The sequence below is a fragment of the Glycine soja genome, chromosome 10 (assembly GCF_004193775.1).
Source record: "Glycine soja cultivar W05 chromosome 10, ASM419377v2, whole genome shotgun sequence".
Taxonomy (NCBI): Eukaryota; Viridiplantae; Streptophyta; class Magnoliopsida; order Fabales; family Fabaceae; genus Glycine; species Glycine soja.
In genome coordinates this window covers 14,180,321-14,192,972 of record NC_041011.1, presented here as the reverse complement: position 1 = coordinate 14,192,972, position 12,652 = coordinate 14,180,321, and positions in this window count along the sequence as shown.

Sequence of the window (12,652 nt, the reverse complement as noted above, 5' to 3'; positions counted from 1 at the left end):
GTCCTTTGTTGCACAATGAATGAAGTCCCGAGACGTGTCAGAAATCAAAAGGAAGCAGGCTTGCGCAATCCGTGAAATTCCGTAATGTGGCGGAAATCGAAAAAAGGTGTTTTTGTGCAATCCGTAAGTTTCCGTAACTTCTTCGAAAGCTAAAAAAGAGTAAATACATAATCCGTAAGGATTCGTAACCTTGCGGAAGAAAAATAAGTATCGTTACGAAATTCGTGAAGTTTCGTAACGTTATGGAAAAAGAATTACCAAAAAAATAGAAGGGGGGTGCACTTAGTAAAAAGGTGGGTACAAATAGCAATCTGGCCCACTTAGGCCTTCCAGATCCTTCCTCTAGAAGGCTGTTGCTTCTGGAGGAAGCAACCTTGCTCGCCTGGGCGAGCTGGGTGGCAAGCTCCTCCCCTATTTTGCTATAAATAGGGGGAGGAGTGAAGAAGAAAAGGGTTCAGCTTCTTAGGCACTTCTCTCTCTCTCGAAATTGCTGAGGAAAATTATTTCCGTGAAGAAAATCCAAGCCGAGGCGCTTCCGTAACGTTTCCGTGAGTAATTACGCGAAGATTCTCGACCGTTCTTCAAGATTCATCATGCGTTCTTCGTTTTCTTCAGTCTTCAACGGGTAAGTACCTCAAACCGAGCTTTTCAATTCATTCTATGTACCCGTGGTGGTCCACATTTTGTTTCATGTATTTTTATTCTCGTTTTCATTTACTTTTTATACCCCCTTTTGACGTGCTTAAGCCATTTATTTAAATCATTTCTCGCCTAATCTAAAAATAAAATGAATTTCCACCGATCGTTTGAATTGTATCATCCGTTAATTTCGGTTAAAATGAATTCCGACCGTTCGGTCGTGCCGTAACCACGTTGGAAATCAAAAAAGAGGTAAAATAATAATATAATAATAAAAAAAATACCTTTTAGTAAAATAAAAGCGAAAGATCAATCGGACGTTTTCTCTTTGGGATTTCTCATTCTTAATTGAATTGACTAATAACTAAAGTGAAATTAAGGCTAAAATCAACTCGCCTAGTCAAGCTCGTCCACAAAAATAGGGTTTTGAAAGTTTATCATTTCAGTTTCTTACCAAGTGAAATGGATCATTTTTAAGGTCCAACGCCTTAAAATGATCACTTTTCAAGTAAAAAGAATCACTTGATTCACGCTTAAAGGAAGAACTACGTAGGTCTGATTTCCTCTTTGATGGAGGGTACGTAGGAGCAAGAGCCCCACTTTTGTCAACCTCAAAAAATAAAAAGAAATAAAAGTTAAGGTAACACAATTTCCACAATTCTAAAAAATAGGCTGTTCTCCTTTGAGACAAACGTAAGAGGTGCTAATACCTTCCTCAAACGTAAATACAACTCCCGAACTTAGAATTTTCATTTTGACCGGTTTCCTTCGGTTTTCCCGACGTTTTTCACAAATAAACGTTGGTGGCGACTCCGCGCATCTTTCCTCCTTTGGAAAGCGCACCCGTGAGCCTCGCCCTCGCTCGCCCGCGAAGGGCACATTGCGACACCTTGTTTGTATTCAACAGTGCTTTGAAAGGACTTGACGATACTCCACAACCTAAATCCAAGGCTGGTGCTAGGTGTATTGTTGTTAAAGTAAACAATGCTTCTACTTATATTTTATGTATGTGTAGACTAATTTGTAGTTAACGTTGAATATCTAAATTTCATTATGTATTTAGTGTAATAGACAAAAAGGAAGCACTGAGTGTGGATATTACGTGATGCACTGGATGTCAATTATAATCTTAGGAAGTTTCAAGAATAATTGGGAAACGGTAATTATTTATTTCAAACAAATTTGATTTTGTTATGATTGGTATTATATTATTAACTTATGTTTTATCTGAAAGTTAGAAATGAAACTTAGGATGTTAGGAAAATTTGATGTTGTGTGGTATGATTTAAAATTTGCAGGTTAATTTTTGGGTTTATTGAAAAAATAGACAGTATATTAAAAAAAATTCCTAATAACAACATCGGTTTTTTTTTTAAAAAAAAAAAAACCAATGTTAACCTACACAAACATCAGTTTTTTAAAAACCCGATGTTAAAATGTTAACTGATGTTAAATAACCGATGTTAACAATAATACTTTCAACGTTGGTACTTTCAACATCGATTAGTAACCGATGTTAAATGCTTACTTTCTAGTAGTGATTACTGAAAGTTAGCTTACATTGTTTACTGTACATTTTTACAAAACAACTTACACACAATCTAAATCAACATCTTGAGGAATATGAAGACTTTGGGAGGAGTGGATGACATCTACTATGCCGACCTCATCAACAAAGTTCTTTTGGAATACTAAGTCTTCCATGTCTTCAAAGGAATGGATGATGACTCCTAGCAGTCCATTATCAACAAGGGCAGCTTCATCACTAGATAACAACACTTCAGTGTTGTAAACCTGAAGGTAATGAAGGTTGACATCAAGAGGAACATACTTATTCCTCTAGTGAACTAGGATGACATTCAGTAAAAGAGGCAGAAGAAACTGGCCAAGGCTATTGCTAATAAAGACAAGGCTTTGGAAACTTTTGGCCTTGCTATAAAGGTTAAAAGGATCCTTAGGGAGCAGAAGGGAAAGGTCCAAACCAAAAAGCCTGCCCATCAACAAAAGGAGGAGGAAAAAATTGTTATAGAGGAGCAACAGATGAAGAAGAAACATGAAGTGCCCAGACCCTCTCTTCCAGTGTAGACTCAGAATTCTACTATGGTTTGGGTCACAAACATTTTGAATGAACATTAAGGATTTCAATCTCTCTACATTCTACAGCCACTTGAATACAAATGCATGAGATTAGGGAGAGACAACATGGATAGATGGAGCCTACACAAGCTTTCACAAGAACCAAGATTTACTCTTTCAAGTTTTTCTGTATTTGATAAGTCTAGGATCTCAAATTAAGTCTTGGAAGCAATAAAGATCAATTGCCATTCAACATGGAAGGTTTTGTAATAGAAAAAATACATCAGAATACTAAAAAATCATTAAATTCTTACTCGTTACTTTTTTTGAAAAAAGAAACCTAAGCATACAAAAAGCACATCATCCTAGCCACTAGGTGTGGCTTTTGTGAATGAGCTACCGGTTACCACTTAGAACTCTCTGTCGTTCTTTAGACACCAAAATAAAAATGTATTATGTATAGCCCCTTTATATTAAACAAAAATACCACACCACAACTAAGGTTAGTGTCTGGTCTTAGTTGAAAATTGTAAAGAAACACACTATTAAATTGTCAAGGGTGGGAAACATTCATATTAAACAAAAATAATCAATCCACAATAAGTCTATAACCAAATTTGTATTCCTATAAAGAAGAAAAAATCAGAAGAAGAAATAGACAAGTGTTCTACTTTTTTATTCTTTAATTTGAACCTAAAAAGAAAAGCAAATGTGTGCATATTTGACTTGGTTGCGTCTTGATTGAAGCGGTATCTTTTTTAATCTTTAATTAAGACCAAGAAAGGTTGTTATCTCTTTATATTGTAGTGCTACTCTAGAGTTGCTAGCTTTGGAAAGTCTAACAAAGAAATTAAGAAGTAAAAGACATGCAGAAGTTTGCTACACATAGTCCCAATCAGCATAAGCATGCATCGATGATACTATATTATATAAAAAAAGGAAGATATGCTAAACCAACCTGGATGTAATCAAGTACATCAATTGTTCCAACCCGTGATCCTCCTTCTTGTTGAAATGATTATCCACTAATAAAGTTTTTCCTGAAATAAGAACACCTCAAAACATCCGTGTTAAACTCGATGTTGTTAATTTGATGCAGCAATCAAAATAGTTGACAGTGGTCTTCCCGTAATATTAGCTCAAAGATTTCGATTCACAGCTCTAAATTTAAAAATTTAGAAGCAGGGGCTTACAACATTGATAATTTGGTATGAATGGATTTAAAGGAATAACTTCACTCATGACTAAGGCCTATAAAAAAAGTTCAGCACAAGTTCAAAATTAACAGCACAAAAGTAAAATTGTAGTTACGATATACCCCTTAAAGTATTATCTACTCATTTCTCCTGTTTGAAGCAATATTTTCATTGAAACTAATGGCTCCTTGACAAATCTTTTATTAATCAAGCATGGAACCTAAATTATAAGGGTTGGACATGAATCATCTCTAGACCCTAGGCGGCAACAAGGAGAGAGAAAGACACGTGACCTACACTTCATGCCTTTCTCTTTCCTTGTCGTTACACCGTGCAAATGGAGATTAGGGGGTTCAGTTAGTTTATTTTAGAGAATAAGTATCTTTTTCTTTTACTAATTTTCTGATATTTGTATATATAATTTTATGATATATCTACATAAAATGAGAAAAGACTTTTTAAATTCTAAATTAGTAAAACCCAAAAATGAATAAAAAAAGACTAAAACTAGATAGTTGGATCACACTATAGAAGTTATGTTACGACACATCATGTTGTTTCATGAATTCTGAAATGTACAAAGCAAAGCAACACTACATCAGTAAAGGCAAATTTTTGTTTCCAAAAGGGATAAACCTGATCCATCATTCCCACTTAACAGATAAGCCTAGCATATTTAGTAATAAGCCTAATTTGATCCATCCATTCGTTATTTGTTCGTTTCTATAGTATATAATTTTTTTATGTCCATAGTATATACTCTCTTTTTTATTGCCAAAGTATTTGTTAGAGTAGAGACATAAATAATCCTCATCCAAAATTATACTTCACATGATATTAATAAATCAAGGCGTAATAGTGGTAGCTGAAAATGGTAGTATGATTTTTTAATAGGTCAATGCAAAAAATTCATTCTCAGTCATATATATTAGAAAAATCCACAAAGGACAAAACTATTAATTATGAAAGCAAAGAATGAACTAAATGAATAGAGGAAAAACAACATTCATAATAGAGGAAAAAAGAGTAAGTTTAGAAAGGAGATCATCCAAAGGGAAATAGTTCTCAGCATCTACCTAGTCTTTTCATCCATCTATAAGTTAATAAATCCTACTATTAAGTTCAGAGCCATCATTCTCAGCCAACATGATCATTTTCACTTTTTAGCTATGTCTACAATTTGTCTTGAGTTGAAACTATTTTATCAGAGTTATCCACTAAAATTTAGCTTGTTACAAGAAAATTATCATACAAAATTGGTCAAGCTTTTACATCCATTAATCAACAATTTAACACGTATATGAGATCAAATTTCCTTTTCAGAACTATACTTACTAAAATCTAGAGTTGTCCCTCGTCAGGGTGGACGTGGCCAAGGTAGGCTCTAAGATCTCGCACGTCGAACTGAGAGTAGCCTTTGTTAAAAGGACAAGAGGGGGGACTTGCAAAATAAAGGACTTCGACACTGAAGTAAGTACGAGAGTTAGGTGAGAATAAATTTTGTAAAAGGGTGAGATAGAACCTGGTACTTATAGAGTGGAGTGGAAGCTGCGGGTCCTTATTTGTTGGGATTGTTACGGTGTTGTAACAACCCTTGCAGATAATGACTAGCTTGTAGATAATTGTAGCTTACAGATAATGTGTACCTTATAGATAATTGAATACCTGCCACGAGATAAAAAGGTCACAACATATTCAAATAATGGGTACTTAGAGATAACCTGTCAGTTTGGGAACTCGCCTACTAAGTGTGGAACGTCCATGCTCATGAGGCAGGGCTAACATGGAGGGCAAACATGTGTATTTGAGGGCCACATTGCTTGTCACGCGTATTTTGTGGACCCTGGATAGTACATAAGCCCCCTAAGCTCTAAGTCGGCTTGTCAACGAAAGAGGTTGTCTAGTGATGCAATCTTACCCCCCAAGGGTATTGGATAGAAGAATCCAAGAGGATTGGGCTAGAGCTACTAAAGAAGACCCTAGGGTTCTCATGATCCTCAGGGTAGATTTCTGAGCCCATGGGCCAAGGTTGGATCCACTTTTCTTTGTAAATATTTGAATATGTTTTTCCTTCTTTTGGGCCTTGTATTTTGGCCATTCTAGTAGTATAGGGTTTTAGCCTTGTATTTCAGGGCATTTTGAGTAGTCTTTGTAGTAGGGACTTTTTTTGTATTTTCATGTATTTTGTCATGGGGTGAGCTTAGCTATTATAGGGGGTGTGTAGCTAAGCTCTAGCTTCTCATCTTAAGGAGGTGCACTTAGCTATTAGAGAGGTGTGTGTAGCTAAGCTCTAGCTTCTCTAGGAATCTTCTCATGTAAGCTTCTCAAGGAAGTGTCTCAAGGAAGCTTCTCAAGGAGGTGAGCTTAGTTATTAGAGGGGTGTGTGTAGCTAAGCTCTAGCTTCTCAAGGAAGTTTTCTCAAAGAAGCTTCTCAAGGAAGTTTTCTCAAGAAAGCTTCTCAAGGAAGCTACCTAGTCTATAAATAGAAGCATGTGTAACACTTGTTGTAACTTTGATGAATGAGAGTCTTGTGAGACACAACTCAAAGTTCAACTTCTCTCCCCCTTTTCCTTCTTCAATTTTGTGCTCCCCCCTCTCTCTTTCTCTCTCTCTTTTCCTCCATTGAATCATCCTCTCCAAACTTCTTATCCAAGGCACATTCTTGCTGGTGAAGCTCCTTCTTCCATGGCTTATTCCCTAGTGGATGGTGCCTCCTTTCTCCTCTTCTCCTTTTCCTTCCGCTGCATCTCCATGGTGGAAAACCACCATTGAAGGACCTCATTGAAGCTCAAAGATCCAACTTCCATAAAAGCTCCACAAGCAAGCTTCCATCATCAAGTGTCAAGGGAAATTGTTTTGTGTTAAGGGAGATTGTTCGGTGTTGAGGGTGGTAACCTTGACTAGTGTAAGAGTTGTAGGTTTGTGAGGCATGTCAAGCTCCCCTAGCTTGGACGACTGTTGTTTAGGCTTCTTCTAGCAAGTTGTCTAGGGTGGACATGCTTTTGATCTTGCAAGCAAAATTAGACGTGTCAGGTGGATGATGTCCTTATATATGATGATTCAGCCCTTTTCTGATCATTGGAGGATGCATTGAAGACAAATGTTTCGTTTTGTCTTTTGCTACAAGCGAGTGCAACACACACATATTACTCTTGCATATGTATCACTCATGGAGTGGGTGTGTACTGAAGATGCAATACGTGGGTGAGTGGAGCTGCATCATGGTTTAAAAAATTAAGGCACCATTTTAGCTTATGCGAGTTACCGAAAAGTCACGCCTCCACTAATGGAGTGAAAGTTTGATTTTTGATTGTCACCATTTTCGAATTTCTGCTTTCTCTGGATACAAGTGTAGCAACATTTACAATGTTTGATCGATATGTTCATCAAATTCTAAATAGAAGGGCTTCCGAATTCCTTCACACCCAAAATGGAAATAATGCAAACATACCCACAATAATACATAACCTTTTCAATTGCTCTTTTATTTTTGAAATCAATCTCACAACTTACAACCTTATAGAGGGGTTCTAAGCCTACACCAACACATAGTGGTGTAGTTTCAACTTTTAAACATTTGCTAACAATGAACATAAAAAAAAGGTGAAATTGTACAAATTGACATTATTTTTTTATTTTCACTGTTAACAAAATTAACTAAATATTGAGATACATTCATAAACCGCGCAACACCTGGGTAAACATCTAGTTATTAACTAAATATAGAGATACACTTGATTGTAAATGGAATCACTACTAGAAAGTAGGCTTTTAAAATCGGTTAATTATTAATGACATTTAAAATCGATGTTGTTTTCTGCTCAAAAACATTTGTTTCTAGAAGAACCGATGTTGTCGTACATTCACAACATTGATTTTTCTAAAAACCAATGTTGTTTTTTTGCAATTTTATTTTAATATCTTGTCTGTTTTTTAAATTACCCCAAACTTAAAAATTGAAAAAATAACTAGTCCACATAGTTTTTAGGCAATTCAAATTTTGCCCAAAATAATTGAATAATTAGTATCAGATAAAAGAAATGTTTAAAATAATGAAAACAATAATGTCAATACACACTACTAGAAAAAATGCTTTTAACATCATTTATTTTGGGCATTTAACATCGATTTTGAACCAAGGTTAAAAGTATTAATGTTAGCATCGGTTATAAAAAAAAAACTGATGTTTTGTAAAGTAAGAAATAAACCAGAAAAGGTAAAATATGCAAAATCAAACCGATGTTGTGTCAAAAATAACATTGGTTTTAGTGAGATATCCTAGTGAGTTTGATTTAATATAAATAATTCATATATACAAGTCAGTATCATCTTTAAATGCAAGAAAAACCTTCACCTAGTGGTGTACCACAATAGTCTTCAATCATTATGTGGTCCACATCTAGTCCTAGTGAGACATCCTCATTGGCATACTTGTGGAGAATGTGCCTCAAACAAAGACATGCACAAATACTTATAGTCATATTACACTAGACACAAACCCGCGTGTTGCGCGGGTTGATAAATAATTAAAGAAATATTTATATAAATTATTTGTTCAATACATTAAATTTTAAAATATAATTGTGAATTATATTTTATATTATTTTTTTGATAAAGGAGACAAAAAAAATTATGTATAAATTAAGATATTTTTTATTTATCAATATATTTAGAAGGGAATATTCTAAAATTGGAGGCTGGCCACTCAACAAAAGTTGATTAACCTGAAGATAAAAGTAAGCATTATGTATAAATTTGATAAGAGCAATATTAGAATAAAGTGAAATTGACATAATAAAGCAGTCTAAGAAATATATTTAATGAAATAAAAAATAGTCAACCATAATGGTAAAAAACATAAAAATGATGTAAATAAACACCAAAAATTGTTCATTTAAATAGACCTTTTGTATTTATTTCCTTTTTCTGGTGACCTGTTTTTGAATTTTGTTTTCTTTGGTGTGATCCATTTTAAACTTAAAAGTAAGATTAACTCTTCATCAAAGGATGTCAGACCAACTTGTTTATTCGTCTTTCTCCTTAATGGACTTTCAAAGATTGAATAAACTTCATTTGATGATGAAGATGCATCTTTTGACTTATTGGATGCTTGTAGCTTTGAGCTTTTACTTATCACAAATTGTTTTTTCACACTTTTTAATAGATTTTCTTCTTCTTTTGATGATGAAGATGTATCTTTTAACTTCTTCAATAGTTGTAGCTTTGGACTTTGATTTCTGACAATTTGTTTATTTGCCTTCTTTCCTAATGGACTTTGTGAAATTTGATAAACTTCTTCATTAGATGATGAACATGCACCTTTTGACTTGTTGGATGCTTGTAGCTTTGGGCTTTAACTTATAATTAGTTCTTCACCTGACTCATCCGATGATATTTGTTGTGCTGAAGTGGGCTCCTTTTTTCATAAAAATATTAATTAGTGGATGAAAGTGCCTTTGTAAAAGGTATTTAATATGGGGTATGTTAGCCTTATTTTCATTTCGGGTGTGAAGGAGTTCAAATGCTTTTGTGTTTAGAATTTGTTACAAATCTCAATCGAAAATGGTGAATGTTGCTACATTGGTGTCATCATATACTTTCAATTTTATCTTGAACCAAACAAGATTTCAAAGTTTTTAATATTTATTTAATTATGTTATAAAAAATAATTCATTATATACAAAACATTAAACCTTGTTGGGTACTTGGATGATTGTCTGCATTCTCTGCAAGTGTATTGATGTCCCTCTTTTGTAACTTTCTTTTACCATTTCTCACATGCAACATAATTCAAAATTCAACCGAACCATCGATCTCATTGATTGTTGCATGAATTGTGAACACATTATCCTGTTATTTTATATATGTTAAAACTAAGAAAAAAGAAAGTATTATTGAATATTATGAACATGTAGGTCATGATAGGGTTGCATACATGCATACATGTGATTTTGATACCCATCTCATGGACATTATATCTTGCAAAGATATTCTATTTTTTGACATTCTCTTGTCAAGATCAATGTTGGTAGAATTTGGAGAAGATAGTTCTTTTATTTAATGTTGCTCCATTTTTTCTACAAAGTAGTTATTTAATATGAAATTTATAATTTTTTAGCTACATCAATCAAAGAATTATAATAAACTAACAATTTTGTTTGTTGAATGTTACAAAATGTGTAATAAAATAAAATAAAAGAAGGAAGTTCATTTTACTCTATTTGAACTTTACAAAATCAGGATTGTCTAGATTGATATTGATCCTTGTACTTGAAGTTGAGTTGATTGAATACTCATCTAAAAAATATTATTAAAATATAATTGTTGGTAAATTAAAATTAATATAGTAAATAAAATATAATAAAATTATTGTAAGCAGAAAGTATGATATAGACTACATTGAATTAAAATTATTTATTTATTAAATAAGTTTAATTGAAAATAATACTTAAGAAAGTAAAGAAACATCTAGAATAAATAAATAAATATCAAATTAAATAAACATGCTAATATAAAAATAAAGAGATAGGAAATTATGGATCAATTTTTATTTAAATGTTATTTAGAGATTATATATATATATATATATATATATATATATATATATATATATATATATATATATATGTCTTAATATAAAACTTAAATTAAGAAAAATAATTTCAATTTCCATAGTGAAATGCATATGAAAATCATTTAATGTAAACGTTAAGTATAATTTAACCATCCATTTATTTAGTTATCCATATTTTTTTGGCTGAATTATCTATATACATACATACATACATACATACATACATACATATATATATATATATATATATATATATATATAATTAGCCTTAGTTTCACTTTGGTTATTAGTCAATTGATCTAAGGAAACTTCCAAAGAAAAACGTTCGATTGATTTTTTTATTTTATTATTATTTTTCAAGATATTTTGATTATTTTATTATTTATTTTGCTTTTTTTTAGTTTAACTGAGGTTACAGCGTAAACGATCAGATTTTGTTTTAAAAGTGATTAAATGATATTACAACACAAATGATAGGTTGAAATACATTTTATCATTTATTAGGTGACAAAACGACTTAAATAAACGGTAAAAGCGCAATAAAGACGAAAGAAAAGAAAACCGAAAATGAACGAAATAAAGATGAAAGTAAAAAAAATAAGAAATGAATTGAAAGTCTCAGATTCAAAAACTTACCCGTTGAAGAACGAAGAACGGATGAAGAACGGTGAAGAACAACAGAAAACCTTCACGGATTCGCTCACGGAAACATCTCGGAAGCGTTACGGAAGTACCTCGGCTTGGATTTTCTTCACAGAAACATTTTTTTCCACTCAGCCTATTTATAGGAAAAGGGGGGAGGAGGTTGCTGCCCAGCTCGCCCAGGCGAGCTGGGTTGCTTCCAGAAGCAATCCAGCTTCGAAAAATACTCTCGAAGACCCACTTCAAAATTTCAAAATTGCTATTCGCACCCCCCTTCTTTCGTAATTTACGGGAAATTTACGGAAGCCTATAGGACTTGATTTTTTTTTCTTTTTTCTCTTCCTTTTCACCCATATTAAGTGAAATATGCTTATTTAGCGTTATGAGAATTTTACGAAAGCATTACGGGTGTCCCGAAGCCCATTTTTTAACAAAACAGGGGAGGTGGTTACCACCTAGCTTGCCCAGGCGAGCTCAGCTAGCCTAGGCGAGCTAGGGTGCTTCCACCTTAAGCAAGAAAATGTCCAGAAACCTCTAGAAGGGCCCAGATTTGAAAATTACTATTTGCATCCCCATTTTACTAAATACACCCCCTTTGCCACTTTTTTGCTGATTCTTTTTCCGCAACGTTACGGAACCTCACGAATTACGTAATGATACTTGTTTTCTTTTTGTAATGTCACGAAACTTTACGGATTATGCAACCATCCCCTCTTCGGCTTCTGGAATGTTATGGAACTTTACGGATTGCACAATAATGTTCTTTCAACTCCCGACATGTTGCGGAACTTCACGAATTGCCTAACGATGGGCGTCAAGTACCTCGAAGTGATCAAGCGAGGGTCGCATCCCAACAAACAGATGGTCCCCGGATGAAATTAGGGTATGACAGCACGTGTATTAATTGTTTCTATGTTCCCATCCTTTTGGCTGGTTTTCCTTATTAAATAAAGTTGTTTGATTTTTGCATTGGATTACTTCTGTTTTGTTGTCTAAAAGTTGTGAAAACATGTTAATCAACTTCAGTTTGAGCCATGATTGTTGTTGATCCTCAACAATTTGGGCTAAAACCCCAGTGTAGTAAACACTGTTGTGTATCAAGAAGAAGTAGCAGAATATGAACGAAATGAAGGGAACATGGGGAATTCTCATTAAGTTCTACTGAGAGAGACACATAATGAGAGGTAGCCAAGCTTCAAATATTTGAAGTTCTAGCTAGTACACTTGAATTATTATCTTTTTTCTTAAGCTCCTTTACCTCTGCCTGGTAGTGGCTGGGGTTAAGTAGGCTTATGTGACAGGGCAGCAGAGATTGGGAAGTTAATTTATGGTTTTGGGTTGCAGATGAGTGATTTCAGTGATAAGCTAATGATAAAGTTTTTGTGGGGATGTAACTGTGTTTAGATGTTTTGAAGGTATTTCTAGATTAAAGGTTAACATTCATAAGACCTAAACCTTGCCGACAAGATGAAAATGGTTATGGGGAGGCAAACTTGCAGAAAGAATTTTAAGTGTCATGATTTGT